Here is a 15560-nt window from a genome sequence, read left to right on the forward strand (position 1 = left end):
AACGCTCACCAGCCCTTCTAAGTATATCAAACGACTTAGTTTTAGGAGCAGACCCAATTAAACATGGACTCTTCATGTTTCCAAATGAACAAACTGACACTACAAATACCAGGCAGAACATTTTTAAGGTGCCTGGGAACCAGAGCCTCGCCCCCAAAATGGCTATTAGCCAGCTGCGGGGAGCCACCCACCGTCTCCGAACCTGAGTTAACTCATCATGAAGAGTTGGTCAGATCAGAATCGTTGCTCAGCTTTCTTTAGTCCGAAAAATGTAGTTCCACCTGTTAGGCTGGTTTCAGTTACTTGGTGTACTTGAGTGAAATGACAAGTCTTCTGTAAAAGCATGTACAGGTGGAGAACAGAGGAGAGGCTCTGAGGAGGCAGCAGGCAGGGAACCAAAGCAGGAGGGGAGGGGCCAGTGTAGCAGAGGGCGGGGGTGGACGGTGCTCAGGTCAAGGGATCCTGCAGCCCCGGGCAGGGAGGGTGGGTCAGCGGTGCGCAGCCGGGGGCTGGGGCCTCCAGCTCATGAGGTGGACACACCCACCCCACCCCCCCGCCCCCCAATGGCAGACCCCCATCGCTGCCTCCTTGTATCTGCCATCTGTTGGGGAAGCGAGACATTGAGCAAGTCCCCAGAATGAGTGAAATGATGCTAAGGCCATGTGGGCAAGTTCCCGAATTTCTCCCAACTTAGGTTTCCTTCTGTATAAAATGGGCGTACAAGTGTTTCACTCAGGTGGTGTTATGAGAGTAACTGTGCTCACAGGGTAGATCTCTTTACACCTGGCGGGGCTTGCAGAGATGCACGGAGTACAATGGAAGTTAGTAAATGAGGACATGGGGACTAAGGGAAAACAAGATGAAGGAAAGGTCGATTAATCTCCAAATCGCACATGGATGGGCCCTCTAGTTTCTAGCAGTGGGCTGCAAATTCAGTTCTGAGCTTCTAGGCTATCTAAGAAAGAAGGAAATACAAGTCTGAGCATATGGCTTATGATTAAAATGCTTCAGTGGCTTCCTCTGGCCCTTCATCGGGTAGCCTCTTCTATTCCCTCCAGCCCGTGCACCCTGGGGCACAGAGAAGCCACACTCCTCCCTTTCTCGGGCCAGTCATTTTCCCCTGCCTTCTCCGTCTTTCATCTGGGCTCAGCTGGCCCGCCTTCCCCCATCTCCCAACTCCATTCGGGGGGTGGGGGTGGGGATGGGGATGGGGGGACGCTCCTGCTCACCCAGGGCATTTGATACACAGTAGGCACTCAGAAAATACTGGAAGGATGACCAGATTTGCACATCTTGCCCTGTCCTGAGAGCTCTGTGTCAGGCTCCCCACAATCCCTAGAAAAGGGCCACTGTCATGGTGTGGGGGACTCACAGCACAGCCCACGGCCTGGCTCCTGGGATTGAATAAAAAGGTGATCCAGGAGAACCGGAAAGAGGTTGATGGTGTAGTGGTTCCAGCAAGACTCGCTGAGGAACATATTCTCAGGTGGTGAGTACCGAGGTAGGCGGGAGTTTCCTGAACAGGAGGGGGAAATTGCGAGTTTAAGAGAGTTTACATAACACCTGCAAAAGGCATATCAAGAAGCCTGCTTTCTGTTACCGCCCCTTGTAAGGCGCATCTGTAGAAGTTAGTGAGATCTGGGGAAATGAATAAAAGATCAACCCCAGAAAAGAGAGGGCGGAGAATGGTACCAACCCATAATGAATAGACTCAGGGGACATATTCTAGGGCAAAGGCCACAGAGGTGAAGTGCCAGTGACGAATCTGAACTATCTGCAATGTGGACAGATGACAGGCAATCAGAAGTTGACACGGTGAAAGCATTCGGACTTGCCAGCCTGGGAAGATGTTACGATGAACCTCATGGTGGGTGTTCCTGGGCCCTTCAAAATCATAGCGAGCACTCCACGCCAATGTTTCACAACTAGAGGCTTCCAAGGACTTTTAATAATTATACGTACACCTCATTATAGACATATAATTGGATTCTAAGCTTCTTGGAAGCGGAAGAACATGTCCTTTTCACGCGTTCCCCATAGTACCCGTTCCAGACTCTTCGCTTCATGCTTGCCGGTTGAATTCGATCAGAGGAAAAGAATTGGAGAGGCGTAGTTTTCAGAGGCAGGGAAGGCGTGCTAAACTTAATGCCATAGGCTTGCATTTCAGATAGGGTAAAAGAATTATTCACTTGAAAAAATATTCACCACCGCATGACAAAAGCGATCTGGAACCTGTGTTAAAGACGACTTAGGGGTTTTAGACAGTGATGTGTTTCACGAGTCACCGTAGTGAAATGATTTCGAGGAAGAACCTCTGGATGGATGGGCTCCATTCATGAAAATGTGTCATGGTCCAGGTCCTCCACTGGTCAAACCACATCTGGAGTAATACGTCCTATTCTGGGCCCCCATGTCTTACATATGCGATGGGTAAACCCAGACTGCGTTCAGGAAATGATGTTGAGGAAGGAGAAGGCCCTCCAAGTTGTGAGATGTGGGAAGTAAGATCCCATTTATGTTGTCATCCACCTTCTCACCCAAACTGGCACTTTGGTACGAATTCTAGACTCTTTCACTCCCCTCAATCCCTCCTGCATCCCAGCATTGCCCTCCTTCCCGCGTGTCCCCAGCTGAGCTCTGCACGCCCACCAGGTCGCCCCAGGCTCTGCCGTAGCCCCCTTCCTCCCAGGCCCGCTCACCCCCACCTGTCCTCTACATGGCCCTCAGGGTGAGCTTTCTAAAATGCACATCTGTTTGTGTCACTTCCTGCTTAACCCCCTTCATGAATGCTCATACATTCGGCATCTGACCCAAGCCCACTGTTAGAGCCTTATCCAATTTTTGCCCACTTTGCCAGCACCAGATCACAAACCCAGCCGGTCCCTCAATATGCCATCCGCTTTCTCCCCTCCGCACTTTTGCATAGGCGGTTTTCTTTGCATGTTGAGCCGGGACAGAAGCTCAACTCCAACTGACTTAAAAGGAGAAGTGATCATGCATGCAGTATATGCCCGAACATACAGTAACCCGGAACATAAACTATTTCCCAGTAAAATGAGTCTCTGCCTTGCCTCCATTTCTCCCCTAGGTTGGATATTTACACTTACTGGGGAAAGGGGAGAGATGGCAGCCGACAGTTCTAATTTCACAACCTCCCAGCAACCAGAATTCAGAGGCAAGACACAGTTTGGTCCTTAGCTGGAGATTCTCACGTAAGAGTCCCTGGGACTGAACTTTGGCCCTTCCCTGAGCCAATCACTGTGGCCAGGGGATTAAAGACTCACTCTGATTGGTCCCTGCAGCAGAGGGGCGGAGCACCATGTCCGGGACCAACCAGGACCCTTTCTGCAGGGAGGGAAACAGAGAAGGTGGTTCCCAAGGAAGGGTGTTGGGCAGAAAGAGTGTCCTCTCCCTGGAGAGCCCTCCCTAACCCTACGCGGAGAGGCAAGTGCTTCTTTGCAGGTGCTTCCAGAAGTCCTCGTTAATACCTCTCTGCCAGCATGGGGGTACCTGTGGGTTTTTTGGATTACATACCTGGCCATCCGTGGAATATAAGTTCCTGGAGGGCAGAGATTTTGTTTGCACGGGTCATGCTCTGTCTGAACTCCATAGTCACTCTCCGCCCCCGTCACCCTGCTTTCCCATGTGGACTGCGTCATGGCACCCTGGGCCTGGTAGGCCAGCGTGTTCGTTGGCAGGAGATGAGAAACAGAGAGGACAGTGAGGCTGAGATGTTCATCCCTCCGGCTCCTTCCCTGCAGGATTACAGGCTGCCTCCCTGAACTGAAGGCGACAGCTCCTGTCAGAAAGGCCTCTCCACATGGCTTTGGGCTCTGGAAACACCTCCCTTCCCTCACCCCTTCCAGCCTTGCGATGCTGTTCACAGCCCTGGGTTCTGCACTATCTCTTTCGGTTTCCCTATATCCTGCCCACTAGATAAATAGCTCCTTTATTAAACTCTCCTCGTATTACCCAATTAGGCATGCCACCTGGTTCCTGCCGGGACCCTGCCTAACACACTGTTCTCTATTCATCTTTGTTTCCCCGGGGCCAGAACAGCGCCTTCCATGCCACGGACACTTAATAAATCCGAGGATTAAGAAATGATTCAACATGGGCTGGGTATAGGAGTGTTGAGTCCTCCATGGAAAATGGACCCAGGGAGTAGCTTTCATTTTTTGGGGGGTGGGGGGGGGCAGGATTCATATTAAGAAACATAGCTCCTACTGCAGTGCTGTAGACACACGCACGTTTGAATGAGAAGTTTGGTGAAGCAATACCTACCTTTGCCGTGTGCGACACACTGCGATATTCTCTGTTTCATTCTGTTCTGTGTCAAGTTCAAATTCCACTTGTGGTCTGCTCAGTTGATTTCATGACCTGAAAAATAATTCCAACCCACAGCTTAAGCAGCACTGGCCCAGTGACCTTCGGCATTCCCTCCATCCCGGAGAGTCTGTGACTCCAACGGTAGAATTTAAGGCATCATGAATGAGAGTGTGATAGTGTCACCGCGATGGTGCATCTAACGGGACTTGGCTTCACAGCCTTGAAAAAAAAGCAAACAACATCGCCATTCTATCTTCAGGTTTTCGGAGAATTCTTACCCCAAGGTGGCCTTTTTTAGGTTTGGCCCAGTTTGCGGGGAAGGGCAAGTGAAAGCTCTTCAAACACGCCGGTGTGTATGAGTGATTTTAAGCATCTGTTTCATGAAAGTCAATGTCGGGGATCACTGGAGCACTCTGGAGCGAGCCTGGAGAGGACAGCTCGTCTCGAGTGCCTGTCCGAGGGTTCCTGGGCCTCTCCTCTGTGCCCTTGCTGCCAACAGCAGCTCTTCTCCTCAGCAGAGGCATTTCGTAGTGCCCTGCTTATCTGTGGAGCTTGACCAAGAGGACACCCAGGCCGGCCTATGTCACGGGGGCTGGTAGCGGCCAGGGCCATGAGGCCCATTTGCAATCGTCTCGCTGTTTCAAGCCCAGCCCAAGTCTGCGGCCCTCTCCACCTCAAAGACTGTAGGATTCTATTTTAAACACTGAGTTCTACGTTCTCTAAAATTGACTCTCCCTTCCCGGCTCACCATCTGTCATTCGCCTGGTATCTGAACTGTAAAGCCAAGTAGAGGAGAAGGTGGTAATAGCTCTTCCTTAGCTGCGATTTGGAATCAAATCCTCAACCCCTGTCCTCAGTCGGACATCACCTCTCGGCCAAGTTCTCGAGAGAGGTAAGTACAAAAAAGACAATGCCAGGTAGGCGGGCCTGTGACCAGATGGGGCTCCAGAGTGGAGGCTTGGTCTGTGCAGGCGAGCTGTCATTCATTTGTTTATTCGTTGTCATTCTTTCAAAAAATTCATATCAGCAGCGCCTACAATATGCCAGCCATGGGGGAGAGAACGGTGAGGAAAAAACAATGTCCCTGTCCTGGTGAAGCTTGTTATGTTCTGGCAGGGGAGTCCGAAAAGAAACAAATAAATATTTGAATGCCAACACAGGAGATGGTAGTAAGTGCTATGAAGAAAGTAAATCTAGGTAAGGTGGGTGCTAGGCAGTGTGTGAGTGTGTGTGTGTGTCCGTGTGTGCATGCACATGCACATGGGCACATTATTTTAGTGATGTTAGTAAGGGTTCTTTGAGGATGTGACATCTGAGGAGAGAGCCTGGTGGGTCTGAGCCAGGGAGATACCTGGGGGAAAAGCATCTGGTGAGAGGAACAGCACATGCAAAATCCTTGAGACCATGAAGAAGATTCCTTATGCCTGGTGGGGTGGGGGGGGGAGGGGTGGAATAGAGGTAGGCCTGGGGCCTGGAACCCCAGCAGGCTGAGCAGCCTTGTCTATACTTCTCCACCACAGCCCATGCGAAACCTTCGCCACTTGTGACCCAAAGACTCAACAATTTTTTTTTTAGTGTTTATTTATTTTGAGACAGAGAGAGACAGAGAGAGAAAGAGAAGATCCCAAGCAGACTCCATGCTGTCAGCGCAGAGCCCGGCGTGGGGGCCGATCTCACAAGCCGTGACATCATGACCTGGACCGAAATCAAGAGTGGCCTGAGCCACATCAACAGTTTTTAAAACTATTGTGAGTAAAAGACGCGTAACATGAAATTTGCCACCTCAACTATCTTGAAGTGTACGGGTCAGTGGCATTAAATGCATTCACGTTGTTGTGAAACCATCATCGCCATCCATCTCCAGAAATGTTGTCCGGAAGAGGACACCCAATGTCTCGTGGGTGTCTTGTCTCGACACCCATTAGCCGACAACTCCCCACTCCTCCTCCCCCAGCCCCTGGCACCCACCATTCTGCTTTCTGTCGCTAGGACTCTGACTACTCTAGGTACCCCATACAGGTGCCATCATACGGTATCTGTCTTTTTGTGACTGCCTTATTTCACTTAGCGTCATGTTCTCAAGGTTCATTCATGTGGCATGTGTCAGAACGTTTCCTGCCTTCGTAAGGCTGGACAATACTCCACTGTACGTGCAGACCACGTTTTGCTTATCAGTTCATCCACCGAAGGATACTGGGTTGCTTCCACGTGTTGGCTATTGTGAATCATGCTGCCTTGAGCATGGGTGTGCAAATATCTCATCGAGTCCCTGCTTTCCATTCTTTGGGGTATGTGCCCAGAAGTGGATGAGCAATTGTAGATCACTTTTCCTTTGAGGTGAACAATGGTTGTTTGTGGGTGGCTCCTGAGAATTATATCACCTATTGTTTTTAAAGGTTATTTATTTTGAGAGAGAGAGAGAGCAAGTAGGGGAGGGGCAGAGAGAGAGAGAATCCCAAGTAGGCTCCACACTGTCAGTGGAGAGCCTGACTTGGGGCTTGAACTCATGAAGAATTGTGAGATCATGACCTGAGGTGAAGTCAGACACTTAACTGACTGATGCCCCTGAATTTTGTCACCTATTAAGGTGTGCGGCCATTGTCTGTTCGCATGGGTCTCTCCCCGCTGGACTGTAGGTTCCTGGTGGCCAGGGAACCGTGTTCAACATTCCCACACCCTGATGCCATGGAGGGCCCACAGTCTGCCCTCTGAAAGGCTTATGAAAGGAACAAATCTGGTCAGGGCTGTTGCTGAGGGCGTGGTGCTGAGCCCTCCTGCCCCGGCTCGCGTGTATTTTTATACATGGGGTTTTTCTGATTTTGTTTGAAAGGGAAAAACCGTCCCTAAAATAATAACAATAAAAAAAAAAAAAAAGAATATAATCCAGTTCCCTGTGGGAAAACCGGAAACCCACTGAGGGCTGGTGATCTGCCAGGCATCCTGGCGTAGTTAGTGGGCCAGCCAGGATCCGAATCCATGGTCCCCATTCTCTAATTGGCCTTGCTGCCACACGGCCTTCTCCACGAAGGGAGGTTGTCCTCTGTCGTTTCCCCCCTTGCTCTCTGCCTGTCTCCTCCCTCAGAAGACAGGGCAGACCCCTCCCCAGAGCCAGCCCCGGCTCTGGGTCGGGGCCCTGCCAGATCAGGCAGCCCAGCATGGAGTCGGCGGGGCTGCCATAAGCAGGGGAGTGTGCTTCCTTTCCCACAAGCTTTAATGGAGTGAGGGGGGACTCAGCCCCCGGGCCCCTCCAGGCAACCCCAGCGCAGGGTAGCTCAGCCGATCTCCAGATGGCCCAGCAAGAGGAAAAACTTGATGAAGGTCTTCATTCTCTGAGGCCGTTCCTTCCCTGAGGAGAGGGTTCGCTTCCTGGGAAACCGTAGACGAGGCCACGTGTGAGAGACAGACAGAGGTCCAGGTTGTGGGGGGGGTTTGTGTGTAAATGCGTGTGTGAGAAAACCCAAGGCGCGGGGAGGGGGGTGGGGGGGGAGTAGAGACGGAGGCAGCAGAGAGGAGAAATGATGCAAAGAAACAACCTTCCTCAGAGAGTTTTGGGAGCTAAGTGTCCTGAAGAGAACTTGGAACTGTACCTGGCACGGTAAGTGCCATGTGGACGTTGTTGATTATTGCAGAGGTGGAGAGTGTGGTGGACGAGAGAGAGGAAGGGAAGGGGGGGGGGTGGTGCGGGCAGGAGCTGGTCCCGGAAGCCCCAGCGATGCAACGAAAGGTGGAATCTGGGCGGGGCTCCCTTGTCTGGCCCTTCTCCCATAAAGCTGACTCTGTTCCTCTTCCTCCCTCATTGTATTTTTAAATCTAAATAGCGCAGCCTCCATTGTGTGAAGGAACACGATTTTCTGGATTCCCTGAAGCGCCTCAGCACACTGTGCGTTGAGAGTCTGCCTGGCAACAGCCATCTAGGTCCCAGGGATAGTGACGGAGGGGCCCGGTGGCCACATACAGCCTCAGCCCTAATAGTAAAGACTCCGCGGTGCGCCCAAGCCTTCGTGCCTGCCCTCCTACCCCTGTGAACCCTCTGGGTCTCCTCCCATCTTTGGCCAGAGGGAACCCCTTCCCAGATTGTGTCGGATTGAGGGTGAAGCCCACACAGCCCGGGGCTCCCTGGACGGAGATGGGTCCTGGCCCTTCCAGGCCCTGACGACGCTGTGCGGCTGGAGCTCCGTCCCCCACCTGTGCCTTGAGGCCCTGCCCCACTTTGTGATGGCTCTGAAGGGTCAAGGGCGGGACACGGGTCCACACTGATTTTCAGTCTGGGCCATCACAGGGGGCCTTTTTGGGTTAACTTTTAAAAAATGTGATCTCCTCTCTCCGTGGAGGCTGAGAAGCGTCCCAAGGAGGGTTTCTACCCCAGCGGGGCCGGGTCCTGCGCTGGCGGCCTGGAAAACACTGCTGTCCCCGGCACTGTCCTGGTGCCTGGAGCTGGTGGTGGCTGCACGAACAGAACCTCGGCCCCAAGCAAAGGGCAGATCACCAGGCCCAGTGACCGTCTGCGTCAGCCCCATACCCTCTGAGGCTGCGGGAGATCATCCAGAAGCTTTCGGGCCTCTCAGGTGAGACAATGCAAGAGCTGGCTTGGCTTGGGGAAGGGGGACGGCGTGCAGCCTGCGCTGGACTGAGGGGGGGACGCTGGAGACCAGCCAGCGGGCCACAGCTCGTGCAGTTTGAAGAGGCAATGCTAATTGAACACCCAAGTCCAGGGGAGAGAATAAGTAGTGTTAGACACAGAGTAGCGATAACTGCTCCTTGGTGAGAGACTGAGACGGACAGAGGCAGAAAGAGGCACCCCCGGCCCCCTCAAGGGATATTTGTCAAGGTGGCTTACTAGGGAAAAGCGTGAGCCCTCGCTTTCAGGGCTGCTTTGATGGCTGGTCCTCTGGCACTCTGCCCAGCCTCCCTGTGGCATTGGTGCGCAGGGGAGGCTGTGTGCTGGCTTCCTCTTGTCCCGGGTGCAAATGGCAGCAAATCCCAAGGTGGGTGATTACATCAGTGACTTTCCCCCTCCTCAGCCCCTGGGGAGGCTGGCCAGGTTGGAAAGCAGCAGGAATCTTTTCCAACACAAATAAATGATAATTTTAGGTAGTGGCCCTGATTGTAGAAAATGGGGAGAGGCATCTTTTGGGTTTCGCTCAGGTTGAGAGGGTTTGGAGCTAAGCCCAGTCCCTTCAGGGCTGCAGGCCAGCCCAAGAGACTGAGAGCTGGAGAGATGTCCCTTGAAATACAGGTTTGGTGACTTCTGCCAGTAAATGACCTTAATTCACAGAACTGCATGCTCCTGCTCGGTTTCCATCCTCTGCTTTTCGCAGCAAAGAAACCCCCGGCCAGGTTCTCCACCGTATTAGGCAGGGAACAAACGGAGTGTTTTCCTACTATGTAAAAAGCCTGAGTTTTCCCACATACAGAGCACGGAACAATGCCACCAACCTCTCTCCTTTTATTTTCCCAAAACACCTACCAGAAGAGAGGGCAAACACCGATTTAGTGGAGGTCTGCCTAATAAACAGATACCTTTTGTGCCACCATCGTATTGAAAGTCGTCTTGTGTTCTGGCAACCACCTTGACTTCCTCAAAGGATAATTAGATTGTGCCCCCAGGACCAGTGTGAAAGGTGGGGGGGTCCCGAGGATGCCAGATGCTGTGGGCCGCACGACGTGACTTCGTGCTCGTGAGGCCTTTAAGGAGCCTATGAGCCCAGGAAGCAGCCCCAGGCCCCGGCTCTCTGCTCGTCCTGAGCTCCGAAGACACGCTCAGTCCGCAGCATCTAGCGCCCGTTTCCTGCGTCTTACTCCCTGACAATCCTGTTCACGCCTTACCGCCAGAAATGTACCTTTGTTCTGTTCTCGCTCGTCCCCCACCACCACCAGCTTATCCAGTCTGAAGATGTTTATCAAAATGATAGTTAAGATGAAAGACAGAGGAGAAATAAGGCTTTCTCTCATACAGAAATAATACAGGTCTCAGAACTGGACAAGTTTCTCCCATCCTTCCTGAGGACGCGTCCCTCTGGGATGTGGTTCTGGAGTGAAGGTCGAGAGTGTGGGAGGTGGAACAGGCAGGGCCTGTGGCCTGGCCCAAGCAAATCACGTCCGGGGATTCCGAGTGGGTGATAAGGCGAATCACTGAAATGTCGGAAAATCTCTGCCCTCCCGCCGTTTTCTTCTCTCTCCTTCCTCCCTCCCTTCCCCCTCCTTTCTTTCTTCTCTATCTTCCTTTCCTCCCCCAGCCCCCTTCCCCATCCTTTTGGAATCTCCAGCTCCATGTGAGTTGACCACATGTCCTGCATCCGCTCCCTTCAGGAGTGACATATGAGGAGATTGGAAGATGACAAACATACAATCAGAGTGAAACTAGCAGTCGGTCAGCCTCTTGACAGATTCCGATGGTCCTCCAGAGCCCAGAGCAATTCTCAGTCTCGCCTAGCCTCTGTTATTGATTATAAATAACAATAATATAGATAATCATGGCACCGAGATACTATCTGAACTTTGAATTCTCTCCATCAGCTGGAATGGATTGCATTGACCCATCCACACTTTCCTGTCTGGGCATTCTTGCTGCTGAGAGCGTGTTGTTCTAAGATAGGGTCCTGGTAGGAGTAGGATTTTGAATGTGAATCTTTTTTTTTTTTTTTTTAACCTATGCAGTCCCCACCTGTCCTGAGGAGCAATTATTATTATATCATTATATGGTTGCAGCAATGATTACATATATGATTGTATGCATAGATGTAATTACGTGCATATATAATCTGCACACATTTTACAGTTTTTTCAAAGCAATGTCACATACATCATATCATTTGCTTCCCACGACAGCCCTGTGACGCGAGAGGGCAGGACATCTTCAAATGTATGGCTGAGGACATCAAGGTCCAGAGAAAAGAGTGATGGGCAGAAGCCAGGGCGAGAAGCCAATGGCCTGATTTCTGGTCCTGGGCCATTTCTACAATTCAGTTCTGCCTCCCCCCACCACTCTGGTCTTGCTGAAAGTATGTATTCACCAAGAGGCTACTCCTTGCTGACTCATTCATTCATTCCTTTCATGAACCATTATGGAGCTCCAAGCACTGTTGTATGTCTGGAATACACAGCAGTGAAAACAAAAATGAAACAAAACCCAAACCAGCCCTTTCTGTTCGTTATGCTTAGGCCCTGTTAAGGGCAGTGCCGTGATAAAGAGCTCAGAGGCTGGGGCCCGGCTGCCTGGGTCTGAGTCCCAGCTCCCCTGGTCACCAGCAGCAGCCTTTCTGGCAAGTTTTTCAAACCTTCTGCGTCTCAGTGTCTTCATCGGTAAGTCAAGGATAATTATAGTACCTCCCCGAGGGCTGTTTAGTGCGGTGGACACGAGGGTACAAGTGTATTCTCACGAGTACCTGAGTCGTCTCTGGCACGCAGCAAGCCCTCCAGAAAAGCTGCTGGTGGGTCCAACCGATCTTATGGGGGGGCTGAAAAACCTAAATACGTGTGAAGATTGCAAAATGCTTAAGAATACATTGCAGTAAAATTTGGGTGATGACTCTATGCCTGTTTCTTTTTTTCTTTTCTTTTTTTTTCTTTTATTTATTTTTGAGAGACAGCACAAGTGGGGGAGGGGCAGAGAGCGAGGGAGACACAGAATCCGAAGCAGGCTCTGGGCTCTAAGCTGTCAGCGCAGAGCCCGACGCGGGGCTCGGACCCACGAGTCATGAGATCATGACCTGAGCCGAAGTTGGACGCTTAATCGACTGAGCCACCCAGGCGCCCCTACACTTATTTCTTTCTGGCCTTTTCTTTTTAGCAGTGACTTACCTTCTCTTCTCTGCACCTCCTTTCATCTTCTCCCACCAAGAAGAAATGGATTAGTTATACCAATCTCATGGCCAGTTTAAAAACTATTCATGTGGGCTTTTCTTCTGGAGCTCCATGCAGTTCTACTAAGCTCTCATTGTGTCCCTGATGCAATTATTTAAAGTTTGTGTCGGTCCAAGTAAGATAAAAATAGACGTCTGCGTATAGATGTGTATACTGAGGACTTTCAAGAGGTCAGTGGTACAGTTTATGCCTCTGTTTTGACAGCATTATGAACATCCAAGGCTGAAACTTTCTAGTTACTTCACAGACGGAACTTGACTCCAGGCATCTCCCCCGGCCCCGCCAGTAAGGGGCTGGCTTGGCTTTGCCCAGGGTCCCATCTGATGCCCCACTCACCCTGGGACACAAATAGGATTGATATCCTTGGGTGTTCTCACAGCTCTACCGAGGCAAGTCAGTTACCTGTATCACTTTTATTGTTTAAATTCTGAATTTCTTAGGAGAGTCTGCCTTATGCTATGGACGAGGGGCTTGTGAAAGTGCAAAACTTTCCAACTTAATCCAGTGTCTCTCGAGATGACAGTTCGTGCATCAATCCGTGGGCAGGTTGACCGTACGTCCTGATCTGCCCAGGACAGTCACCATTTACGTTTGGTGTCCTGGTATGATTATTTATAGTACCCCATTTCGTGCCTACAAGTATCCTGGCTGGGGTGCTAAATGCCATGGTCACTTACCCGTAGCACACAGCTGGCCTACTCTGAGCCACTGTCTGTGAGCTTTGCACAGATGGGCCCTCGAGGCCTAAGGAGAGCAGTGAGATTTAGAAGAAATCTAAATTTTCCTCGATAAGAAAAGGTGATGGCTAGAAAACTGACCTCAACTAAACACTGAATCTAAAATGCTAAATAGAGTCAGTGTTACGGCAGAAACAGAGTTCACCGAATACCCGCGAGCACCCCAACGTTTCCCAGTCTTCCCTGCAGACAGGCTGGGCCATGAGACTGGCGGTGGCCAATGTCATGCTGCGTGGAAGTGAAGCGTCACCTCCGGGGCCAGGGTGGTGTCTCTCCTACATCTCACTTTCTGTGCTGCGGTGACCCTGTGTTATGTCAGCTGGCCTTTGGAGACACCCCTCGCAGGGAAGCTTTGCCGGCCTGCACCGGTCAGACTTGTGTGAGCGAGAAGGAAGCACCCACTGGCTGAGTGACAGCTTTTCTGTTGTTACTATAACATGGCGGCACCCGGACACGAAGTTAGAATATTCTCCTGTCTGCATAGGATGAGAATTGTCTTTTAGGTTGAGACGTGGAAAAAGCCCTTAGCCTTTGCACCATGGGCAGAGCTTTGGGAGTCGAGGTTCAGCGCCCTGTACCCCGGTGTGTGATCTACTTGGGACGACAAAGACACACAAGACCTGGAGCAAAACAAGACACAGCGTCTCATTGCTGCCGAACTCCGTGGAGAACCCCAAAGGCTTAAAACGCGGGCAGGAAAAGCTCTTGCACAGCGTCGATGCAGTGCTCAGTTTGGGGGTATTCCTGCTGAGTCCTTGCTTCGGCTTAAACTAAGTCAAAGTTTAAGCTGGCGAGTTTGTTCCCAGATGCTAATTGGTGGATGGGCAGCATCAGAATCTTCTGGACGCTAAAAAGATACACACACGCATGCATGTGGTCCCTGGAGACTCTGGTTCTCTGCAGACCCTGGATGGATTCCAGCTTTAAAAACCACCCTTCCGGGGCGCCTGGGTGGCTCCGTCGGTTAAGCATCCGACCTCGGCTCAGGTCATGATCTCGCGGTCCGTGAGTTTGAGCCCCACGTCAGGCTCTTGGCTGACTGCTCAGAGCCTGGAGCCTGTTTGAGATTCTGTGTCTCCCTCTCTCTCGGACCCTCCCCCGTTCATGCTCTGTCTCTCTCTGTCTCAAAAATAAATAAACATTAGAAAAAAAAATTAAAAAAAAAACAAAAAAAAACCACCCTTCCCCACCCCAAGAGATGGTGCCGAACAGCAAGGGATTGCTGACAAATGGAATGTGGTGTTTATTTCACATTACAATGAATTCAAGGGGTCACTAGTGCTCTCTTTGCAGGGTCTGCCACTGTAATTTACATACCCAGAGAAAGCGCTCACGTATCACAGGAAGTACTGGTTGGCTGTGACCGGCGTGACGCCAGGCTCTCACCAGCACGCAAAGTGAGATTCAGACTTTCTCACCTCATGAGACCTGCTCATCCGTCTCCCGCTAGGGACTTGATTTTCGGTGGAAGAGCAGCATTTCCAAACTGTGGGTTGGAACCTATTCATGGGCTATAAAATCAGCTGAGGGGGGCGCAACCAGTATTAAAAAAAATAAATAAATAACAAAGAAAGAAAGAGACTGGGGACGGGGAGGGGGTAGTTAGAAAGAGTACATGACATATGTTAAGGATAAGCGTTGTCCTGGAAAACTTGTTTTGGTGGATGCGTTGTGCTTTAGGTTGCCAAGTATTTCTTACCGTGGGTCGTGGCAAAAAATGTCTGTACGTCTCTGCCGTATGGCATAAATCAACCATGACCCTAAGGTACTTAGGCAGCCCTGTCTCTGCTTTCAGAAGAGTGACAGAAGTCACCGGGGAGGGCAGACTGTCACACACGAGAACTTCGGGGAGGCTCCCTGAAAAGTAATAGGAAACCAATCTGTGGATGATCCGAGTAGCCTGGGGAGATAAATCAATCACAGGAAGTTTTACCAATAGTAGCTGATTCAGCTGGCCACACCTGTCACCTGGGGACAGAGGGGCTTATCCAGAGCCCGATCTGGCTAAATTTCAGTTTCCCTTTCCTGAAAATAGGGATTATCATCCTGTTGACTGTTACTGTTGTGGGAAAAATCCAATTGGTGGTGGGGGAAGACCCACAAAGCGTGGGCCCAGCAAAGGCCTTTCATGGTGGGTATGCTGTTAGGGCAGGAAGAGAAAGGCCAGACTCGGAGCAAGACTAGGCCATGTGGGAGTTAGGCCACGTAAGGGAGCACGGACCAGGTAAACTACGTCAAGCAGCCTTTCTTCCTCTGGCCTCTTGGCAGGAGCCCTGAGGTCTGATCTTTCACAGTACACTGGTCTTACTCAGTGACCTAGAAGAGAACAGGCAGCAGAGCCAACAGGATGAGGGGACCAGCTCACAGAGCATCTTGTGTGCAGTTCTCGTGGTGGGAGATGCCTTCTGCCGGCTTGGGAGGGGCCTGGCGGTGGCAGTGGTGGGGAGCACAAGGGTGGTAGACTGTCCTTGGGGCTGCTGGTTTTGAAGCAGGCCTGAAACCCTCTTCTCAGCAGGAAGAGAGGAGGAGGAGGGGGAGGAGGGGGGAGGGGGAGGAGGAAGGGGAGAAGGGAGGAGAGGAGGGGGAGGAGGGAGGGGAGGGGAGGAGAGGGAGGGGAGGAGGAGGCGGGAG

The sequence above is a fragment of the Panthera leo genome, chromosome A1 (genome assembly GCF_018350215.1).
Source record: "Panthera leo isolate Ple1 chromosome A1, P.leo_Ple1_pat1.1, whole genome shotgun sequence".
Taxonomy (NCBI): Eukaryota; Metazoa; Chordata; class Mammalia; order Carnivora; family Felidae; genus Panthera; species Panthera leo.